Here is a 14,446-nt window from a genome sequence, read left to right as displayed (position 1 = left end):
ATGGGTGGATCTGGTGGGGGTGTGGTGGGGGTTTCTGATGGGTGAATCTGGTGGGGGTGTGGTGGGGGTCTCTGATGGGTGGATCTGGTGGGGGTGTGGTGGGGGTCTCTGATGGGTGGATCTGGTGGGGGTGTGGTGGGGGTCTCTGATGGGTGGATCTGGTGGGCGTCTCTGATGGGTGGATCTGGTGGGGGTGTGGTGGGCATCTCTGATGGGTGGTTCTGGTGGGGGTGTGGTTTGCGTCTCTGATGGGTGGATCTGGTGGGGGTCTCTGATGGGTGGATCTGGTGGGGGTCTCTGATGGGTGGATCTGGTGGGGTTGTGGTTTGCGTCTCTGATGGGTGGATCTGGTGGGGGTGTGGTGGGCGTCTCTGATGGGTGGATCTGGTGGTGGTGTGGTTTGCGTCTCTGATGGGTGGATCTGGTGGGGGTGTGGTGGGGGTCTCTGATGGGTGGATCTGGTGGGGGTGTGGTGGGGGTCTCTGATGGGTGGATCTGGTGGGGGTGTGGTGGGGGTCTCTGATGGGTGATCTGGTGGGGGTGTGGTTTGCGTCTATGATGGGTGGATCTGGTGGGGGTGTGGTGGGGGTCTCTGATGGGTGGATCTGGTGGGGGTGTGGTGGGCGTCTCTGATGGGTGATCTGGTGGGGGTGTGGTTTGCGTCTCTGATGGGTGGATCTGGTGGGGGTGTGGTGGGGGTCTCTGATGGGTGGATCTGGTGGGGGTGTGGTGGGGGTCTCTGATGGTGGATCTGGTGGGGGTGTGGTGGGGGTCTCTGTTGGGCGGATCTGGTGGGGGTGTGGTGGGGGTCTCTGATGGGTGGATCTGGTGGGGGTGTGGTGGGGGTCTCTGATGGGTGGATCTGGTGGGGGTGTGGTGGGGGTCTCTGATGGGTGGATCTGGTGGGCGTCTCTGATGGGTGGATCTGGTGGGGGTGTGGTGGGCATCTCTGATGGGTGGATCTGGTGGGGTGTGGTGGGCGTCTCTGATGGGTGGATCTGGTGGGGGTGTGGTTTGCGTCTCTGATGGGTGGATCTGGTGGGGGTGTGGTGGGCGTCTCTGATGGGCGGATCTGGTGGGGGTGTGGTGGGCGTCTCTGATGGGTGGATCTGGTGGGGGTGTGGTTTGCGTCTCTGATGGGTGGATCTGGTGGGGGTGTGGTGGGCGTCTCTGATGGGTGATCTGGTGGCGGTGTGGTTTGCGTCTCTGATGGGTGGATCTGGTGGGGGTGTGTTGGGGGTCTCTGATTGGTGGATCTGGTGGCGGTGTGGTTTGCGTCTCTGATGGGTGGATCTGGTGGGGGTGTGTTGGGGGTCTCTGATGGGTGGATCTGGTGGGGGTGTGGTGGGGGTCTCTGTTGGGCGGATCTGGTGGGGGTGTGGTGGGCGTCTCTGATGGGTGATCTGGTGGCGGTGTGGTTTGCGTCTCTGATGGGTGGATCTGGTGGGGGTGTGTTGGGGGTCTCTGATGGGTGGATCTGGTGGGGGTGTGGTGGGCGTGTCTGATGGGTGGATCTGGTGGGGGTGTGGTGGGGGTCTCTGATGGGTGGATCTGGTGGCGGTGTGGTGGGGGTCTCTGATGGGTGGATCTGGTGGGGGTGTGGTGGGGGTCTCTGATGGGTGGATCTGGTGGGGGTGTGGTGGGAGTCTGATGGGTGGATCTGGTGGGGGTGTGGTTGGGGTCTCTGATGGGTGGATCTGGTGGGGGTGTGGTGGGGGTCTCTGATGGGTGAATCTGGTGGGGCTGTGGTGGGCATGTTTGCATTTGGGGGGGGGAGTGACCCTCCAATGAACTTTGGGGGAAACTCCCTTAAAGAGGTACCCCCTTGGCCCACTGCAACATTCACCGTGTGAAAGATCCGCTTGTCAGGACCAGCACCAACTCTCGGCCACGTGTTTCCCCACCCAGAGGGCCAGAGAATCACGAGGCTCCGGAAAATATGGCAATTGGATTCAAATGGGACTCAATGACCCATTTGCACCCTCCCGCTGCTGTAGGGCGCAAACCCCGATCCCGACACCAGCGGGGAAGGGAGCCGGATCATCGGAAACGGGCCGGTGCCCGCCGCCGATCCCGGATTTTCCGCCACATCGGGAACTCCGCGAGCGGCGACGGGAAGCGGAGAATCCAGCCCATGATCTTTGCTTCCACCCATTTGAATGGACAAGCTTATTATGGGCAGAATTACATCAGGACCGAACAGGAATTCTCATTCCGTCCTTCGTTGCTCTCCCCGTGCTGTCTTTTCCCACTGACTTGCCAGCAATTCAGCAGAGCCCCACAATGCACGCGTGGCTCTGGTTTACAAAAGAAGTTTCCAGTTTCCAGTACACCATTCAGATTGGCTCAGTGATTTTAAAAAAGAATAGCCAGATCAATTCACCCTGGTGAACGTGTCTCAAGTGGGAATCAAACATTTTGCTAATGAGACGATGCAGCCATTAGCAGTTTACCCTCAGCCTTCCCACTCCAGTAATCAGATAGAATTAGCAAATTATAGTCTTTCCAGGCACACACAGTTGCTGAAAGTGCTCACTGCAGTGATGAACCAATAAGGCTCTCAGTTGAAGCGAATCGTGAATGTCAGGAGCTGGCAAAGCAAATCAAGCCCAATTGGGCTTTGGTGCACGTTAAGATTTGAAATCAATCAATAATACAAGAAGCTCAATCTGATCCAATCAATGTTATCACTGCAGAGGAAGAAATGACTAGCATTTCTTTAACGCCTTTCACAACGTCAGGACATCCATCTGCGACTAAGTGAAGCAATGAAGTGCTCACAAAGCGTACGCACGGTTGCCGTGTCGGGAATGGGACAGCCAATTTCTGCACAGCAAGATCACGCAAGACAGCAATCAGATACGGGGCAGATAATCTGTATTAGTGTTATTGGTTGAGGGATAAATGTGAAGCACGTCAATTGGGTAAGGGATCCTCGAGGACAACAGCCGTTTCGTTTGTAATTGATTGTAGCTTGAAGAGAACTATCTCAAAGCTGGTGTCTTGGGGAGGCTGGTGCTGTCGTGGACCTCTTCTGTCTTATGGTTTCAGGAGCAGAAGTTGTGGTTCCAGTTTTAATGCCAAGTTCCTGAACCAGCCTGATGTCCTGCTGGAGAGCAATGTGACTTCAGGATGTCGCCCCCAAAACCTGAGTCGAGGGCAAGATGTTACGATGTGCTCCACGGTTTGTTCAGGGTTTCCACAGTCATGGAGATGTTTTGAGATGTCACATCAAGCGACTGCATCGGCCATATCCAATACGTATTCTATTGAGTGTTGCCCAGATGCTCCAAGAGGAGATTGAAACCTGGTTGTTGAGATATTGGGTCAGAGACAACTGGCGGAATTGCCCCTTCTTGCCAGCGGAGGGGTTTGTGTTGGGTGGGGGTGGGCAAGACGGCAGGAGCTGAAAAGTCATTTCCCCGAAAGTGGGAAGTAACGGTGGAAACCTGCAGTCTCAACCGTCAAGGTGGGCTATCGTGGGTCACCATTCCCAGCAGAGGCCATGGGGAAGCCGGTTTACATCTCATTGTTAGGATTCAAATGATCAGCTGACCAGAATTTCCCCCATCCCCCCATCCAAACACCTGCCCTGCCAGCGGGATTTCAGACTGATCCAGAACACATCTGGCCCAATATGACGCACGTCAGGACTTACCTGGGTGGAGGGTTAGAGCAGCTTGAGGACCCTGGAGCAGATGTTGAAGTCCTCCTGCAGGGGGAGAACGGGAGCTTGACTGGGGGAGGGGGGCGGCATGCAGGGGGAGAATGAGAGCCTGAGTGGGGGGCTTCAGGGGGAGAATTTGAGCAGAAGTGGGGGGGTGCAGGGAAAAAATGGGAGCATGAGTGGGGGGCTGTAGGGGAGCAAATTGTCATTGGGAGTGACAAGGTGTTGGAGGTGTTGGCAGATTTAAAAGTGGACAAATCTCCAGATCCAGATGGATTGTGTCCTGGGATGCTGTGGGAGGTGAGGGAGGAGATTGCAGGGGCTCTGACCCAAATTTGTAATTCCTCTCTGGTCACAGGAGAGATGCCAGAGGACTGGGGAACAGCTATCTGATCCCGCTATTTCAGAAAGGTTGCAGAGATAAGCCAGGAAATTACAGACCAGTGAGTCTCATGTCAGTGGTGGGGAAACTATTGGAGAGAATTCTGAAGGAGAGAATGTATCTCCACTTGGAAAGGCAAGGTTTGATCAGGGAGAGTCAGCATGGCTTTGTCAGAGGGAGATCATGCCCAACAAATTTGATTACATTTTTGAGCATGTGACCAGGAGGATAGTGCAGTTGATGTAGTTTACATGGATTTCAGCAAAGCCTTTGACAAGGTCCCACATGGGAGACTTATAAAGAAGGCAAATGCACATCGGATACAGGGGAACTTGATAAGGTGGATTCAAAACTCGCCAAGTTATAGGAGACAGAGGCTGATGACAGCGGCTGCTTTCGTGACTGGAAGCCAGTGTCCAGTGACGTACCACAGGGATCTGTGCTGGGTCCCCTATTATTCATCATTTATATAAACAACATGGATGACAATGTAGGGGATAGGATCAGTAAGTTTACGGATGACACAAAGATTTACTGGGTGGTCAACAGTGAGGTTGAGAGTCTTGGGTTACAGGAAGATATAGACAGGATGGTCAAATGGGCAGAAACGTGGCAGATGGAATTTAACCCTGAAGTGTGTGAGGTGATACACTTTGGAAGGAAGGTGTAATGTAACAAGGAAATATTCAATGAATGGCCTGACACTGGGAAGTTCCGAGGAACAAAGGGAAATTGGCATGGTTGTCCATAGATCTCTGAAGGAAGAATGGTAGGTTAATAGGGTGATGAAAAAGATATACGGGGCACTTGCCTTTATCATCAAAGCATAGCTTCCAAAAGCAGGGATGTCATGTTGGAGTAGTTTAGAACTTTGGTGAGGTCACAGCTGGAGTACTGTGTTCAATTCTGGTCACCACATTATAGGAAGGATGTGATTGCACTGGAGGGGGTGCAGATGAGATTCAACAGGATGTTGCCTGGGATTGAACATTTAAGTTATGACGAGAGATTGGGTTGGGTTGTTTTCATTGGAGCAGAGAAGACCCGGGGGCGAACAGATCAAGGTGTACAAGATTATGAGGGGTGTGGCTAGGGAGCAGCCGTTCCCCTTAATTGAAGGCTCAGTTACGAGGGGACACAGGTTCAAGGTGAGGGGCAGGAAGTTTAGGGGGGATTTGAGGAAAAACATTTTTCCCAGAGGGTGGTGACAGTCTGAAACGCACTGCCTGGGAGGGTGGGAGAGGCGGGTTGCCTCACATCATTTTAAAAGTACCTGGATTAGGGCAGCACGGTGACACAGTGGTTAGCATTGCTGCCTCACGGCGCCAAGGTTCCAGGTTTGATCCCGGCTCTGGGTTACTGTCCGTGTGGAGTTTACACATTCTCCCCATGTCTGCGTGGGTTTCACCCCCACAACCCAAAGATGTGCAGAGTAGGTCAATTGGCCACATTAAATTTCCCCTTAATTGGAGAAAATGAATTGGGTACTCTAAATTTATTTTTTAAAAGTACCTGGATGAGCACCTGGCCCATCATAACATTCAAGGCGATGGGCCAAGTGCTGGCAAATGGGATTAGGTATACAGATCAGGGGCGAAATTCTCTGACCCTGCTCGCCTGGGGCCGCCGAAAATCCCGCCCCCACCGTGGCAGAGATTCTCCGCCACCCGGGAAGTGGCGGCGGTGGGAATCACGCCACTCCGATCGGCGAGGCCCCTGCGGTGATTCTCTGGCCCGCGATGGGCCGAAGTCCCGCCGCTGGGAGGCCTCTCCCGCTGCCGAGGTTTGTACCACCTCTGGTGGCGGCGGGATCGGCAGAGCGACCGGGCCCCTGGGGTCCTGGAGGGGGGGGCGCGGGGCGATCGGACCCCGGGGGGTGCCCCCACGGTGGCCAGGCCCGCGATTGGTGCCCCCCGCTCAGACTCCGGGCCAGTGCCCTGGGTGCACTCTTTCTCCTCCGCCGCCACCACAGCCTCTGCATTGGCGGAAGCGGAAGAGAAACCCACATCGCGCATGCACCAGTGGTGACGTCAGCAGCAGCTGGCCGCTGATGTCACCGCCGGCGCATGCGCCGACCGGCGAAAGCCTTTCGGCCAGCCCCGCTGCCGGGCGGTGGGCCTGAAAGGCCGCTGGCGCCGGTTTTTTGCGCCAGTCTTCTGGTGCCAACCGCTCCGGAGCAGGCCTAGCCCCAAAAGGTGCGGAGAATTCCCCACCTTTGGGGAGGCCCGGCCCCGGAGTGATTGGCGCCACTCCCCTACGTCGGGACCCCCCGTCACGCCGGGTAGGGGAGAATCCCGCCCCTGGTGTTTTTCATGCAATGGTGCAGATTCAATGGGCTGAAGGGCCTCTTCTGTGCTGCACTATTCTGTGATTCTGAGAATGGGCGTGTGAGTGGCGCTAGTGTTCAAAGGGAGAGGTCTGAGGGATTGAATCCTGAGTTGCAAAACAGCGGAATTGGTGGTATGATGGTTGTTGGAAGGACATGAAATGAAATGTGGATATTTGGGTTGGGGAGAACAGGATTTGGGAATTTCCACAGTGACTGGGGTGGGCTTTGTGTGCAGGGAGGGGATGTGGATAGTCATTGATTGGCTGAAAGGAATGGGGGGCAGTTAATGGTCACTGCGGGGAGGGGGGCCAATGGTGAAGGGGGGCAGGCTTTGAGTAACGGGTGAAGGGTAAAAGGTATTGGGGTATGTCTGAAAGGACACATGGACCACGGTTGTTCCATACCTTTCCAGTGCCTAAAAGTCCACCTGTGGAAATGCTGGATAAGAGTTGGGACAACAGCTGGGCGAACTGCAGGTCAACTCAACTGAAGGGGAAACCCTCGCGAGCAGAGTGATGATATGCATGAAGCAGTTATTTACATAATGTTATGCACGACCACTGACCACTAGGTGGCAGTGTTAACCCACCACGTGACTCTGGTTGTGGGAGTTGGGAGTAGGTCGTGCTCGGAGACAGATGTAGTTTGCAGTAGCTCTACAATAGTTGATTAGCATTAGTAGTTCATTATTTTATTTATCTTAGTTACCTTAATCACGCAGTTGTTAAATACTAAATTATTTAAATTTGTTCTGTAGTTCACCATTTACTTAGACCAGTCTACAGAACATGACATGCAGTTCCAACTTTACAAAAGTGTTTTGTTTGAAGAAGGTGTGAAGGGCAGAGGATTGTGTGCTTGGGAGGCTTTCCGCACATGGCTGACAAGGACCCTGCCAAAAATCGATGCCTCCCTCCGCACTGTTGATTCTGGGGAACACGGACCCTAGGTTGTCCCCTTGAATAGAGGGGTTTCACAAACTAGCAGGCGCAATACAAACAGATCAGACCTCCTGAACGCACATGTGTACATTAACAACCGCACATCAGCAATGAACAACGAGAGTGCACCTGTGGCACCATAGTAAAATCAGAACCTCTCAATTTTACCTTCTCTGCCTCTGTGACTAGGCCTCACCGACAGCTGCAGCACAGAATGGAGACAGCCTGCTAACCGTTCTCCCTGATCTCTCTGAATTTGGTAGCCATCAGGCTGGATTCTCCGCTGTCGGGATTCTCCGTTCCACCGGCAGAGCACCCACGCCCGGGGATTTGCCGGCGATGCAGGCTCGATGGGCCGGATGGCTTACCTTCTACATGGTAGAAATTCTATGATTCTAACTCTTGAATCTGTAACCAGTGCCACCCTGGACATTAAATGGTGACCAAACAACCCTTACTAGCCTCCTGGTCAACAGAGAAAAACGATAACAATCGGCATAGTTATAGCATGGGACTGGGAATCAAGCCATCTGCCGTGGGAAGTTGGGCAATAGTTGAATTCAATAACTTAATGAATTTGCGGTTTGGCACCAGGAAGGAGCTGTTTAAAAAAAATCCAACAGGTTCACTAATGCTCTCTTGGAAAGGGAATCTACCAGCTCTGACTGACATGTGACCCCGCTACCCCTACTCCGTCTGGCCGACATGTGACTACAGTCAGTCCCACACAATGTGAATGGCTCTCAGTGACCTCTGACCCTGCCTAAGCAGCCTCTCAGTTGTCAGAATTGTTGGGCACGGGCCATTAACTTGGCCCAAGTCTGAGAGGTAATACATAAAGCCTTCTCCAAAATTTTGGAAACATTTTGTACCTTTGCCATCTTTTTCATCTTTATATTTTTACAATCTCGGAAGGGACAACTAATATTTAAAGGGAAACCTGAACACCTTATTTTTCATCACTGAAAGTACCCCGCAAGAGTTCACGTTTTAAAAAACAAAACACAGACTGTAATGTATATGGAACAAATTAAATGAAGCAAACATAATCAGGTCAACACTATAATAATAACCTTCATTATCGTCACAATTAGCTTACATTAACACTGCAATGAAGTTACTGTGAAAATCCCCTAGTCACCACATTCCGGCGCCTGTTCGGTTACACAGAGGGAGAATTCAGAATGTCCAATTCCCCTAACAAGCACGTCTTTCGGGACTTGTGGGAGGAAACCGGAGCACCCGGAGGAAACCCACGCAGACATGGGGAGAACGTGCAGACTCCGCACAGCCAATGACCCAAGCGGGAAATCGAACCTGGGACCCTGGCGCTGCGAAGCAACAGTGCTAACCATTGTGCTACCGTGCCGCCCTATACCTTATGCTCATATATGCTAGGCCCTTAGATGAACTTGTCCTTCTTCGCAAGCATTGTAGATATCACGGGTGGGATTCTTCAGTCGCTGGGCTACGTGTTTCTCGACAGTGGGAGGCGGCGAGCTGTTTGCGGGCAGCAGGAAAACCTGTTGACAAGGGCAGGACCAGAATATCCTGCAGTCAGGAGCCACAAAGCACGTGGCAGGAGGGGCGGTAAATCTCGCCCTGTATCTTTGTGACAATAGCCCCTGACTCTCCAGTAGGAATCCCATGATACCCCAACTCAACATAACCAATGGCGCTGCAAGGCAAAAAAAAAGGCCTTCAGCTTTCCTAAAGAAATAGATTTAAATGCTGCAAATGATTTTAAGAGTATTTCCTTTGCTCTCTGAATATATTTGTGCAGCAGGCCTCAAAGCGGCTGATGTCAGGGAGTGGGGCTGAGGCTCGGAAGAATCCTGAGGACTGTGGGAGTCACTGAAGCCCAGCTGGGCAGCCAGGGAGCAAGTCGCCTGACTGACTGAGGAACTGGGGCAGGGTTTCAACCCCATACTCTGGATGGGTGGGAAACAAAACAGGCGAAGAGGCTTCTCCGCCTGTGATTCATGGATTACATCAGATCCCTAGTGTTTCTATCATAACAATTTGAAGGTAACGCGTTCAATTAACGATTCGGAATTGATGCACAGCTCAGGTTTGTTTCTGTAAAATAAACTGACCCGGTGATGTTGAGGATTCACAGCCGGCGTGACTGAGGCAATCATCAAATGTATTGGCAGGTATTAAGCAGGAAAGATGTGCCTCTGCGAGCCGAGTTATAAAGTCTCTGAAAGGGTCATTATACTCTTTGTACTGGCTCCTGCGTGATAGTAAATACTGGCTTGTTTCTCCCAAGAAAAGAGTCAGCACAAATTGATTATCTGACATGTTTAATATAATGGATGTGAGCCAGTCTCTGCTGATGGCAACTGAACTTAAACGATACATTCTTGGCCTGCGTACAGATGAATGTGTCTGCCTACTAACGTTCATTGATTGAGCTGAAAATGATGAGCTTCTATTCTCACCTTAGCCAAATAGTGCGAGTCAAATATTAATTGCTGCATGTGCATATTAATATTTATATTCACAGACAACATTCTCAATGTAGTAATTGGGGGAAGATCGTCTATCTCTTTGCTTAACCTTGCCCTGGGAAACCACGATTTCTAATTAAAGTATCCGCTGAGTGCAACATATATATGAGGTGGTGTTGGCCCCGTACAGGGAACAAAGACTTGTATTTGTATCATACCTAGAATGACCTCAGGGTGTCCCAAAGTACACAGTAAGATCCCAGAGACAGCCATGATCAGGTCATCATCGTCAGCAATAGCACGCAAACATGTGGTGCCTCTGACATTGAAAGAAGGTTCCAAATAGATTATTGCCTTTCTTCACAGCCCCCTTTCCCCAACCCACCAGGATGTAAAGGTAAAGTCGCCGTAGTCCCAGATGACCGCAGGCTGCTTTCCCCTCAGAGGAGGAAGAGCTGACCGGTGGTGGTTTAACCTCAGGCGAAGGGCAAGGTTGAGAAGGCGAGGCCTTCATGGATAACCTCGGCCAGTACGGGAATCGGCTGGCTTTGGCTGTCTAGCCGGGTGAGCGAAACAGCTCCCCACCAGGATGCACATCATTACCAGCATCAGTACATCATTCATTCAACTAGCTTAAATTGGCCCAGCTAGATTTTCCTGGTTTTTTTTTTTAATTTAGATTACCCAATTATTTTTTTCCAATTAAGGGGCAATTTAGCGTGTCCAATCCACCTACTCTGCACATTTTTGGGTTGTGGGGGCGAAACCCACGCAGACACGGGGAGAATGTGCAAACTCCACACGGACAGTGACCCAGAGCCGGGATCGAACCTGGGACCTCAGCGCCGTGAGGCGGTTGTGCTAACCACTAGGCCACCGCGCTGCCCTTAGATTTTCCTGGTTGAATGGATTCGGCTAGTGGACCTAAACCTTTGGTAGATATGGGTTTCAAGGATAAGGAGCAATACTTGGATAAATGTTAGGGTAAATGGGCGGACAGTGGTGTCACTGGATTAGTAATCCAGAGGCCTAGGCTAATGCCCTGAGCTCATGGCATCTGGAGGAATTTAAATTCAATTAATTAATAAAAAATATTCAATCGATTGATTTTTTAAAAATCTGGAATTGAAAGCAAGTCTCAGGACTGGTGACCTTGGAATGATCATTGATTTTTGTTAAAAACCCACTGGTTCACTAATGTCCTTTAGGGAAGGAAATCCGCCGTCCTTACCTGGTCTGGCCGACATGTGACTCCAGACCCACAGCAATGTGGTTTACTCTTAACTGTCCTCTGTTAGGATTCTGGACGAGAACCCAACTATTTTCAACTTGTAAAACTGTGAGGAAATGTTACTGTGCCACAGGAATGATAACTCTGACTAATGGGTATCTTTTATATTAAAACAAACTTTAATTTAATCACATAATTAATCACATTAGCAACAAAGAAATAGCTTTACAGTCGCAACAGTTCTTAAGCCAAAACCTTAACTTGCTTTCTAAACCTGCCACTATATTCCAATTAAACAAAGCAATCTATTTCAAATACAACTCATGAATAAAGTTAACAAACAGGGTTTTATTGGCTTCCGTCTGTGCAGAATCGTTGGCGAGAAAATATTTCCCGACCACACTGAAACCCCTCTGTTCAGATTAGAATTCTGGGACCTACCAACTCTTTAACAGACCTGGCTCATCCCATTAATAATAATAATAATAATCTTTATCATTGTCACAAGTACGCTTACATTAACACTACAGTGAAGTTACTGTGAAACGCCCCTCGTCGCCACACTCAGGCGCCTGTTCGGGTACACAGAGGGAGAATTCAGAATGCCCAATTCACCTAACAAGCACGTCTTTCGGGACTTGTGGGAGAAAACCATAAGCACCCGGAGGAAACCAATGCAGACACGGGGAGAATGTGCAGACTCTGCACAGTGACTCAGGCGGGAATCAAACCCGGGTCCCTGGTGCTGTGAAGCAACAGTGCTAACCGCTGTGCTACCGTGCCGCCCATATAATTACATCATCTATACCCAAAGCTTATGGCATTCTTTTGCCTCTTCTTACAAAATGTCCCTTGACTTGTTTATCCAGGGCCAAATAAAATACTTATGATAAATTATCAATACCACAGGGGTCCTTCAACCTAAACAATATTCCATTAGCTAGCTATCTGTAAACAAGTAAATGTTTCTCAAGATCTGTCAGCAGATGACGTCTCCTGCAAATCAATGATTAGCTCACTTTTATGACACCTCATTCACAGCTCTAGCAATCATACTGTCTGTTTGCATCTTAACCCAGGTTTTAATAGCATTACTGCAAAAAATATAAAATATAACACCTGATAATTTCTTACATTAATAACACCTCTAAAGAAGGTACACCTTTGAAGAGCAATTAGAGATGGGTATTAAATGCTGGCCTTGCCAGGGGTGCCTACATCCCATGAGAAATTCATAAATAATGAAATAGGTCTGGTCTGCCATGTGATAATCTATTGGCAGAATGGACACAAAGGGCTGAATGGCCTATACCTGTGCCTTTGTTCCCAGCAGATAGGCCCAGGTTGTGTCAGCCTTGGAATGAAATCAATATGGGAATCAAGGATCATGAGGATAAAGTGGGAAGTGGAGTTGAGGATTATCATATCAAACTAGTCATTATCTCATTGAATGGTGTTGCAGACTCAATGGGTCGAAAGGCCTATTTCTACGACTACCTCTAATGGTCCTATGGCCTTATACCACCTCCTTGAAGACAATACGAGTGGATGGGGTCAGGGGGCAGCGGTGGTCATGTGGGGGTGGCAGCCCCACAGAGGCTGCAGATTAGGTTGGCAATGTGAACGCAGATCTCCAGCGGCTCTTCGGCAAAGACCACGGCAGCAGTAGCTTCCCAGGCCCTCAGGCCTGTACCACCAATCAAGTAGAACATGGCTGTTCTGGCCCCCGTACCATGTGACCTGCTATTGCACTGTATCTCCTGGGACCCGTAGCTACCAAAATTCTATCTATCTATGAATTGGAAGCTCCCAGCATTCCCGCCCTTTGAGGGAGAATATTCCAGATTCCGGCATGGTTTCACAGTATTTCTGGACCCTTGCGTTGGAGGTTTATGCAACTGGACCAGACTCATGTATTCAGTAATATTGTATGTGGCAATGCCGTTGAAGTGCAATGAGGTGGAAAAGTTTCAGTCTTCAGTCAAGCTGTGAGTATGACTGCATTGGCTTAGTGCGAAGATGCGAGTCTCCAACTCCCATCTCAGTCATCCCAGGCAGCCAACTCAGCATCATTACTGACACACTAACTGAATGAAGCTTCCAGATAATGTGCCGGAGCGAGGGCAGCTTGCCGTGCAGCTGCTCCTGCCTCCTTTGGCTTTGTAACATCTTGGGAGCGTAAAGAACATCTGTCCCCGCTAGCTGATGGCACAAGGAACTCAGAGGAGACGGATTTTTAAGCTTTTGGGTGAGAGGTACAGGAGGGAACGTGAGGAAGCATTTTATTTTGCACAGCCAGTGACAATGACCTGGAACTCGCTGCCCACGAGGGGGGGGGGGGGGGGGGGGGGGGGGGGGGGGGGGCGCGGAGATGATGAATTGATTTCGAATTGACTGTTTCGGATTTGTTAATTGTCACGTGTACCGAGGTACAGTGAAGAGTATTGTTCTGTATACAGTTCAGACAGATCATTCCATACATGAAAAGAAAATACATTGGGTAAACATAAATATACAATGTAAATAAGTAGACACAGGCATCAGGTGACGCACACAGGAGGGCAGTACTACTCAGTAGAGAAGATGTGTGAAGAGATCAGATCGGTCCATAAGGGTCATTCAGGAGTCTGAGGCAAATAAACTTAATACTGGGCTGTGGGACAGAGTAGGGTCTTGGGACCAATTGGTTTGGTCCACAGAGAATCGACGTGGACTTGACAGACTGACTGACCTCCTTCTATGTCCTAATGACCCCATGACCTACCGGAAAACCGAGCTGGTAGTGGGGAGGAGGGTTAACCTCTGACCTTGGTGAGACACGGGGCCAACGATCAACCTCTCCTTAATCAGTCAGAAGTAAGGATTGAGCAACAGAGGAATGGTGGAGAAAGGAAATGAATCAAGTACAGAAACAGAAATAAGGCGGTGGAAGAAAGATCGGAGTATGAGAGGCAGGAGACAGAGATGGAAAGAAAAAGCAAGACATTCCTATTCCGGAAAGTCCTTTAATTTTCCTTCTGCTGACTGGAAATCATCAGTTGGCCCAGCTCAGATTACCCAGCCGTAAAGGGTTAAGATTTACAATGGCAATCTATTGCAGCCAATACAATGAGGGAGGTTGTTTGTTAGTGTGTCAGGCTGCAATAAAAGTGTATTCATTCTTCACTGGACTGAAGCCAACCAGTTCTTGTGATTTCTACTTTCTCCAGAACAACGTTGTCTTTTTTTTGTGACGGCCGGGTCTAGTCCAGCTTCAGGACAAAATTCTCCGAATGTAATACAAGTTGCATTGACTATTCATTTGCCCCTAAACTCGGGCCTCCCTGAGCGGGTGAGCTATTTTAAAATCTTGCACTATTTGTTTTTCTCTGCTTTGTGTTTCTCAATGTAAAGCGATTAACGACGGCTCCTCTGCAGCTGCAAAAATTCAGACGAGGTCAGAA

This window comes from Scyliorhinus canicula, chromosome 4 (assembly GCF_902713615.1).
Source record: "Scyliorhinus canicula chromosome 4, sScyCan1.1, whole genome shotgun sequence".
Classification (NCBI taxonomy): domain Eukaryota; kingdom Metazoa; phylum Chordata; class Chondrichthyes; order Carcharhiniformes; family Scyliorhinidae; genus Scyliorhinus; species Scyliorhinus canicula.
Note: the sequence above shows the minus strand (reverse complement) of the source record.